Consider the following 10,608-nt stretch of genomic DNA (forward strand, 5'->3'; position numbering starts at 1 on the left):
TCCCCCCACGGTCCACACTTGTCTTTGCTGTATATTTAAAGTTGAACCGGCCCATGGTTTTGGGCCAATATTTCTAGCCCATACTAGCCGTGTTTAAGGAACCTTTTTCGTCTTCTCAAAAAAAAGGAACCTTTTTCGTGGTCAAGGATAGATATGACCTTGCTCTCAACAACAAAAAAAGGGTAGATTTGACCTTCCACCCCTCGAAAAAGGATAAATTTAACGTACAAGAAACCTGCAAACGAAATGCTTCAAAACGGTCTAGACGAGGTCTAGCACACCTCAATGATTTTTAAACCCAGTTGTGACACAACATTACAATAGTTTTACATAATCCCTTATTTTTACTCTCTTTTCCGTATTTCTTTGCTAGGTCCAACGGGACATGAGGGAAGTAGTGAGGGGTGTGTGAGACTGGATAGAGATGACCAAATATGTCAAGCCAGGTCATAGTGCCCTTCCTGATGCATTCTACCATAGAGCCAACGATAGACAACCCCCCCCCCTTCGAACATTGCTTACAACTTTCATCGTATTGTGTTCTCCGGACAAAAGGTGTTCAGTTGGAATCTCGTTATAAGGATTCTTGTGATTTCGGGGAATTCAACCATGGGAGAACCAGGAACAGGGAGCCCCACCCTTTTCCGATTGACTCAATTCATGGTCATGGATAACATGACGAAGCCTCATCCGCCCACTATATCCTTACCCACCTCATACACCAGCAAGTTACCTCATCATCTTGGCACTATTACTATGAACCCGATGCTTTAATGCCATTATGGTATACCATGTATCAACATTTTCATTTGTGCAGGCCGATAGGCCCTTTCATTGTTGTCTCCATATGGAAACGGGAGTTGTTGGAAAGTCTTGTTGCTTTAACTATCAAATATGCGGTGATGTGTCGTTCATCTTAGAGTTAGGAATTACTCATTGAAAACAAATAGCCAAATGGATGGATATAATCCACCTAAACCGGTTTGTGTTTTAGCCCAAGGATACTAGGAGTAACCGATTTGATCTACTCGAGTTGAATCGACAAAATAGAGTTGGGGTTGAGGCCACAATTCTTCATGAAATGTAATTATAATTAATAAAATCATGACCAACGACCTTTAACTGGAATCACAATTTCAGTCCTCAACTCCAAACTCAATTATGAAATTCCGAATGGGAGCAACGTACTTTGAGCTACCGTTCTAAGACATTCTATATTTTGTCTTGGTCATTGAGATTGTGGCTAATTTAGAGGAATGTTTAGGGATAGATAGTAATGATTGAAGTTTTTCTACTTGGAAATATCGATTCATTTTTTTTCTGTTTGGAATCATCTTAGGCCTAATTCCTATTACTTTAACAGGATTATTTGTGACTGCGTTTTTGCAAGACAGATGTGGGGGTCAATTGGATGGTTTAGTGTTTTGATGATCCAATTTTATTTACTGGAACTTCTGAATTTATCACACACACTCACGTTGGGCATAACTGCATAACCTTCTTTTGGGAAAAAAATAAACCACACACTTAGCTCGGAGTCCAACAAGCAATAAAAAAAGACTGGACAAATGGGACTATCACAATCTTCTGTAATGTCAAGCATAGCTATACCCAAACGAGTGGACAAAACTCAACATTGACTAAAGCCACACATGCATATATAAGGAATACACATAGCTTTAAACTAAAGTTATACACAAACAACGAGCAACTATTAATACTTACACACTTTAAACACACATAAAGCAACAGAAGGCACTAAAAAAAGATAAATGAATAACCGCAAGCACATGTCTCATCTCATAAGCAAAGAAAGCACTCACATATTAATACTTGAAATTCACTTGTAAGTGGATATTCATATTTAAAAGGCCGGGTTATCCGGCTAGGAAAAACGAATTATAGTAATGCCATAACCTATATTGTCTATCATACTCAGATTCAAACCGCTTTGTGTTGGATGTTAAAAATCTCTTACTGTGCATTCTATAAAATTTCGATTTGGAAATAGTTTCAGCCAAAAAAATTCCTAACCACTTTTAACCCTTGTACAGAGAAAGAGACATGGGGAAACACCTACAACTTGTTTTCATCCCCTAACACTAGACGACTAGGGCAAACTCTCCCCTCCAGATTTCACCGACGATTCCGTGGATTCGCCTCCCCTCTGCCTGCTGCTCTGGCGGTCGGTGGCCGGGAGAGGAATCACGGTGCCTCCGCTCCGTTTAGTAGTTTCGGTTAGGGTTTTTGAGCCTCGCAGGTTCGTCGCTCGGACGGATGACGGTACTTCTTCTTCGAGTTTGTCTGTCTAGACATAGTTGACATAGCTTCGGCATAGATTCTTGCCGTCTTCTTGGGACAGTGAGTTTATAATTTATTGTATGTGGTGAGATTTGGTGTCAGGTGTTTTAGATCTATGCAAGGGTTCGATGTTGACGACTGCAGCTCCAAGGCACTGGCCCTTAAGGGCACGTGCACAGAGACTTTCTGGATGTCATCGATAAGGTAAGCCGGGTCCGATAGGCGGCGGTAGCTACGCGTTGGCGGCTCGCTCTGACGGCAATAGTGATCGTTCGATGGTCATGGAATCTCGGTGCAATGTTTTTTATGTTTGAGATGCTTTGTACTCCTGATGATTTTTTATAAAAGATCTTATGCTTCTGAGAAGAAAAAAAATCAATTTTAACTCTTAATCATTAATCAAGAGCGTCATGGAGACCTGAGACCGATCACTAAGGTTCTTATAGCGACCAGACCTCAAACGGTCCAATCTCTGTGCTCCGGTGTCATCCCTGGATCAGTAATGCTGACACCACACAGTACTTGAAGGATTTATAGCAGCATAGCAATCACACACTTATTACATCGAGTGTCTCAAAATAGAACTTATTACAATAAATATGGCTTAAGGCCATCTAATAACGATAACAGTGGAAGGCTTGGAAGATAAGTGAGTCCATCAACTCCAATGGCATCACTGAGTATAGAACCACGACCTAAAACTCCTTAATCGTCGTCTGAAAAGTCTGCAACATTAACGTTGCAGCCCAAAAACGGGTCAGCACATGGAATATGCTGGCAATGTAACACATAGAGAGTAATGGAAAGAAACAGCTATTCTACATGCATATTTGGCTGGTGGAAAGCTCTATGGTTACAGTTTTGCGTAAAGCCAATTTTTCCCTACTGCAAAGAAATAAATTTATTTAACTATCATGGTGGTCGTTAAACATTAAGAATGGTTGACAGCATTCTCAATCCCAATTAAACATCATCATTAAACAAAACCCAGCAAAATTAATTTTTAGAGTAACATGTTGAGATTCACATGATAATTCAGGTACTAGATACTCAAGATGTCCATAACCGGGGACACGGCTAACCATGATTAGTTTATACACTCTGCAGAGGTTTGCGCACTTTTCCCCACAAGACTCGATCGCCTCCGTTTGGTTTCTCGCACTACACGGTGTTTGAGAAATGGATGACCGAGACATAGTCTTTCAGAAGCGCTAGCACCTTACGATGGGTAGACCGTACCACCTACATCCCCTACATCTGCTAGTCTACCACTGTAAGAGTTCGCACGACTTAGTCAACTATCCTAGAGCCCATAATAGCTTGTGTCTGCACACGGAAGTTTCTAGTATGAATAATCTCATGATCCCTTTGAGCCTGGGTGGCGGTTCAAAAGAAAACAAGCAATCGCTGAAATACCCAGGTGCCTCAGTCCACCCAGATGTGTGTTTAGGTTGCCACCTTAAATAAACCATTAATTAACAAAGCTCACATCTGTCATGGGTACACTCACCCAATTCACGTCTACTAGCATAGCATAGCAATAATAAGCAAACGTAGAGTAACTCCCAAAGGTTTGATAATAAACAGGTAATAGGTTCTACCTCAACTACTCCCCAAACCCACAATTTAATTAGCTCCTAATCATGCAATGTGTGAGGATTGATCTAATGCAATAAAACTGGGTAGTAGGAGGTATGATCAAAGTGTTACTTGTCTTGCTGATGATCCGAGAAACCTAGCGATTCGAAGTAACAAGCGGCGCACTCCGGGTACTCTATCGCAAACAAACACATAATAAGTACTCAACTAATGCACAGGTAAAACTCAAAATAAGAGATCTAACCAGAAAGATCAACTTAAGAACTCCGGTTGGCAAAAAGAATCAAATCGAACGAAGCAACGAAAGATAAACAGCAAAAGAAACAGGCTTCGTTTACTATTCTGGATCTAAGAAAATTTTTACAGAAGCAAAACTTGTTTAAGTTGGTTAAACGGAAAGAGGGTTTCGAGACGAAACTCCAGGCGCTTGAATTGCCTGATTCCGATAAACGAGCGAAAAGTTATACTAAAACGAAAATCGCGATCAGAAATCGCGATCAGAAATAATCGTGGAAAATCCGGGAAAAAGAAAAACGACGAACAAATTAACGAATGAACGTTCGTTACTGGATCTAACCGACGAACACATTCTTTAAGACGAACGAACGAGCGAACGCTCGCTAAATAACTAAACCATAAAAAAACCGTTTTTAATAAAAAAAAGCGGATCTAAAAAACCGGGCGGTTTTCTAAGGAAAACCGCCGGCGACGGCGGCTACCTCGGGCAGCGGGGCGGCGGCGAGGCGGCGGCGGGGCGGGGCGGGGTGAGGCGGCGCGGGGCGGGACGAGGCGGCGGCGAGGCGGCGCGGGGCGGCGCGGCGCTAGGGTTTCGGCGGGCGGGCTGGTGGGCTTCGGCGGCTCGGCGGGGTCGGCTTAAAAAGGCCCCCCGGGCAGAGTCCCGCTCGGGTACGGCCCGGAGTCAGTTCGGATTTTTTTTAAATAATTCCACGCAGAAAAACTAACGAAAGAAATACTAAACAGACTCCAAAAATCCTGAAATAAATTTTCCCCTGCTTCTAAAATCAAGCCGCACAGGATGAACATTTATTTGGGGCCTAAATGCAATTTTGAAAAACGCACATTTTTCCTAAATTCAAATAAAATAGCAAATAAAACCAAATAAAATCTTATTTGGTGTTTTTATTAAATCCTCAATATATCTTTATTTTGGGAAAGTCATTTTATTCCCTCTCTCATAATTTTTATAATAGAAATAATTGAAGATAAAATAAATAAAATCAAATAATCCTATTTTCAAAATTTGAGACAACTCAAATATGAAAATAACGAAATCCCCAACTCTCTCCGAGGGTCCTTGAGTTGCGTGAAATTTCTAGGATCAACCAAAATGCAATAATTATGATATGCAATGATGATCTAGTGTATAACATTCCAAATTGAAAATTTGGGATGTTACAAACCTACCCCCCTTAAGATGAATCTCGCCCTTGAGATTCGGGTTGGCTAGAAAATAGGTGAGGGTGGTCTTTCAGCAAATCTTCCTCTCGTTCCCAGGTGGCTTTATCCTCCGTGTGGTGGCTCCACTGAACCTTGCAAAACTCGATAACCTTGCTGCGGGTGACTTGACTGGCATACTCTAGAATCTTAACTGGTTTCTCCTCATAGGTCAAATCACTATCCAACTGAATCGCTTCCAGTGGTACCGTATCTCTCAGCGGTATGTCAGCCATCTCTGCGTGGCACTTCTTCAACTGGGATACATGAAACACGTCGTGAACTCCTGACAGTCCTTCGGGTAATTCCAACTTGTAGGCTACTTCTCCCATACGCTCCAAAATTTTGTATGGGCCTACAAAACATGGCGCTAGTTTTCCCTTAACTCCAAAGCGCTTAACTCCTCAAAGTGGAGATACTCGAAGATAAACTCGGTCTCTGACTTTGTAAACTGTCTCCTTGCGTTTAGAGTCTGCATAACTCTTCTGCCTGGACTGAGCTACCTTGAGCCTATCGCGAATCAATTTCACTTTCTGTTCAGACTCCTTTATCAGATCCGGTCCAAACAACTGGCGGTCTCCAACTTCATCCCAAGACAATGGGGTCCTGCACCTCCTTCCGCACAAGGCTTCGAAAAGGGCCATCTTCAAACTGGTTTGATAGCTGTTGTTGTAAGAGAACTCTGCATATGGCAAATTCTCATCCCAACTAGATTCATAATCTAGCGCACAAACTCTTAGCATATCCTCCAAAATCTGATTGACTCTCTCGGTCTGTCCATCTGTTTGCGGGTGGAAAGCTGTGCTAAAGTCCAGTCTAGTTCCCAAAGTCTCATGCAACTGATTCCAGAACTTCGAGGTAAACTGGTGTTGGAAATATGCCCTAGATGCAATAATAAATTAGTTATTATTATATATTTCATTGTTCATGATAATCATTTATTATCCATGCTAGAATTGTATTGATAGGAAACTCAGATACATGTGTGGATACATAGACAACACCGTGTCCCTAGTAAGCCTCTAGTTGACTAGCTCGTTGATCAATAGATGGTTACAGTTTCCTAACCGTGGACATTGGATGTCGTTGATAACGGGATCACATCATTAGGAGAATGATGTGATGGACAAGACCCAATCCTAAGCCTAGCACAAAGATCGTGTAGTTCGTTTGCTAAAGCTTTTCTACTGTCAAGTATTATTTCCTTAGACCATGAGATTGTGCAACTCACGGATACCGTAGGAGTGCTTTGGGTGTGCCAAACGTCACAACGTAACTGGGTGGCTATAAAGGTACACTACAGGTATCTCTGAAAGTGTTTGTTGGGTTGGCACGAATCGAGACTGGGACTTGTCACTCCGTGTAAATGGAGAGGTATCTCTGGGCCCACTCGGTAGGACATCATCATAATGTGCACAATGTGACCAAGGAGTTGATCACGGGATGATGTGTTACGGAACGAGTAAAGAGACTTGCCGGTAACGAGATTGAACAAGGTATCGGGATACCGACGATCGAATCTCGGGCAAGTATAATACCGCTGGACAAAGGGAAATGAATACGGGATTGATTGAATCCTCGACATCGTGGTTCATCCGATGAGATCATCGTGGAACATGTGGGAGCCAACATGGGTATCCAGATCCCGCTGTTGGTTATTGGCCGGAGAGTTGTCTCGGTCATGTCTGCATGGTTCCCGAACCCGTAGGGTCTACACACTTAAGGTTCGATGACGCTAGGGTTATTAGGAAGACTTGTATGTGATTACCGAATGTTGTTCGGAGTCACGGATGAGATCTCGAACATCACGAGGAGTTCCGTAATGGTCCGGAGGTAAAGATTTATATATGGAAAGTTGTTGTTCGGGTTCCGGGAAAAGTTTGGTTTTTTCCGGTATTGTACAGGGAAGCTTCCGGAAGGTTCCGGAGGGTTCCGGAGGGGTCCGGAGGTCCGGAAAATGTTCCACCACGTCCAATACAGCAGCATGGGTTGTAGGGGGCGCCCTAACCTTAATGGGCCAAGGGCACCAGCCCCCCCCCCCAAAGCCCATGCGCATGGGAGAGGGGGAACCCTAAGGGGGAGGGCCTCCACTTCACTTGGGATGCACTCCTCCCCCCCTTGGCCGCCATCCCCAACCCTAGATGGGATCTAGGGGGCCGGCCCTCCTCTCCCCCCACCTATAAATAGTGGAGGGGTGGGAGGGCGGCCACACCCTTGAACCTGGCGCAGCCCTCCCTCCTCCTACCTTCTCCTCCTCCTCCTCCATGGTGCTTGGCGAAGCCCTGCCGGAGAATCACAAGCTCCTCCACCACCACGCCGTCGTGCTGTTGGACTTCTTCCTCAACCTTGTTGGGGAACGTAGTAATTTCAAAAAAATTCCTACGCACACGCAAGATCATGGTGATGCATAGCAACGAGAGGGGAGAGTGTGATCTACGTACCCTTGTAGATCGACAGCGAAAGCGTTAGCACAACGCGGTTGATGTAGTCGTACGTCTTCACGGCCTGACCGATCAAGCACCGAAACTACGACACCTCCGAGTTCTAGCACACGTTCAGCTCGATGACGATCCCCGGACTCCGATCCAGCAAAGTGTCGGGGAAGAGTTCCGTCAGCACGACGGCGTGGTGACGATCTTGATGTACTACCGTCGCAGGGCTTCGCCTAAGCACCGCTACAATATTATCGAGGATTATGGTGGAAGGGGGCACCGCACACGGCTAAGAATATGATCACGTGGATCAACTTGTGTGTCTAGGGGTGCCCCCTGCCCCCGTATATAAAGGAGCAGGGGAGGTGCAGCCGGCCAGGAGGAGGGCGCGCCAGGAGGAGTCCTACTCCCACCGGGAGTAGGATTCCCCCCTTTTCCTAATTGGAATAGGATTCGGGAGGGGGAAAGAGGAGAGAGAGAGAAGGAAGGGGGGCGCCGCCCCCCTCTCCTTGTCCTATTCGGACTAGGGGGGAGGGGCGCGCGGCCCAGCCCTGGCCACCTCTCCTCTCTTCCACTAAAGCCCACTAAGGCCCATATACCTCCCGGGGGGTTCCGGTAACCTCCCGGTACTCCGGTAAAATCCCGATTTCACTCGGAACATTTCCGATATCCAAATATAGGCTTCCAATATATCAATCTTTATGTCTCGACCATTTTGAGACTCCTCGTCATGTCCGTGATCACATCCGGGACTCCGAACAAACTTCGGTACATCAAAATGCATAAACTCATAATATAACTGTCATCAAAACCTTAAGCGTGCGGACCCTATGGGTTCGAGAACAATGTAGACATGACCGAGACACGTCTCCGATCAATAACCAATAGCGGAACCTAGATGCTCATATTGGCTCCCACATAGTCTACGAAGATCTTTATCGGTCAGACCGCATAACAACATACGTTGTTCCCTTTGTAATCGGTATGTTACTTGCCCGAGATTCGATCGTCGGTATCTCAATACCTAGTTCAATCTTGTTACCGGCAAGTCTCTTTACTCGTTTCGTAATACATCATCTTGCAACTAACTCATTAGTTGTAATGCTTGCAAGGCTTATGTGATGTGCATTACCGAGAGGGCCCAGAGATACCTCTCCGACAATCGGAGTGACAAATCCTAATCTCGAAATATGCCAACTCAACATGTACCTTTGGAGACACCTGTAGAGCTCCTTTATAATCACCCAGTTACGTTGTGACGTTTGGTAGCACACAAAGTGTTCCTCCGGCAAACGGGAGTTGCATAATCTCAAAGTCATAGGAACATGTATAAGTCATGAAGAAAGCAATAGCAACATACTAAACGATCGGGTGCTAAGCTAATGGAATGGGTCATGTCAATCAGATCATTCATCTAATGATGTGATCCCATTAATCAAATGACAACACATGTGTATGGTTAGGAAACATAACCATCTTCGATTAACGAGCTAGTCAAGTAGAGGCATACTAGTGACGTTTGGTTTGTCTATGTATTCACACAAGTATTATGTTTCTGGATAATACAATTCTAGCATGAATAATAAACATTTATCATGATATAAGGAAATAAAATAATAACATTATTATTGCCTCTAGGGCATATTTCCTTCAAACCGCTCCCTCCTCCTTGCTGGATCAAGGCGTGGGAGACGTCTCCGTTCCGTACGTGTGTTGAACGCGGAGGTGCCGTCCGTTCGGCGCTAGGATCTGTTGGGGAATGTAGTAATTTCAAAAAATTTCCTACGCACACGCAAGATCATGGTGATGCATAGCAACAAGAGGGGAGAGTGTGATCTACATACCCTTGTAGACCGACAGCGGAAGCGTTAGCACAGCGCGGTTGATGTAGTCGTATGTCTTCACGGCCCGACCGGTAAAGCACCGAAACTACGGCACCTCCGAGTTCTAGCACACGTTCAGCTCGATGATGATCCCCGGACTCCGATCCAGCAAAGTGTCGGGGAAGAGTTCCGTCAGCACGACGGTGTGGTGACGATCTTGATGTACTACCGTCGCAGGGCTTCGCCTAAGCACCGCTACAATATTATCGAGGATTATGGTGGAAGGGGGCACCGCACACGGTTAAGAATATGATCACGTGGATCAACTTGTGTGTCTAGGGGTGCCCCCTTGCCCCCGTATATAAAGGATCAAGGGGGGGTGCGGCCGGCCAGGAGGAGGGCGCGCCAGGAGGAGTCCTACTCCCACCGGGAGTAGGATTCCCCCCTTTCCTAGTTGGAATAGGATTCGGGAGGGGGGAAAAGGAGAGAGAGAAGGAAGGGGGGCGCCGCCCCCCTCTCCTTGTCCTATTCGGACTAGGGGGAGGGGCGCACGGCCCAGCCCTGGCCACCTCTCCTCTCTTCCACTAAAGCCCACTAAGGCCCATATACCTCCCGGGGGGTTCCGGTAACCTCCCGGTACTCCGGTAAAATCCCGATTTCATCCGGAACACTTCCGATATCCAAATATAGGCTTCCAATATATCAATCTTTATGTCTCGACCATTTTGAGACTCCTCGTCATGTCCGTGATCACATCCGGGACTCCGAACAAACTTCGGTACATCAAAATGCATAAACTCATAATATAACTGTCATCGAAACCTTAAGCGTGCGGACCCTACGGGTTCGAGAACAATGTAGACATGACCGAGACACGTCTCCGGTCAATAACCAATAGCGGAACCTGGATGCTCATATTGGCTCCTACATATTCTACGAAGATCTTTTATCGGTCAGACCGCATAACAACATACGTTGTTCCCTTTGTCATCGGTATG

This window comes from Triticum urartu, chromosome 3, assembly GCF_003073215.2.
Source record: "Triticum urartu cultivar G1812 chromosome 3, Tu2.1, whole genome shotgun sequence".
NCBI lineage: Eukaryota > Viridiplantae > Streptophyta > Magnoliopsida > Poales > Poaceae > Triticum > Triticum urartu.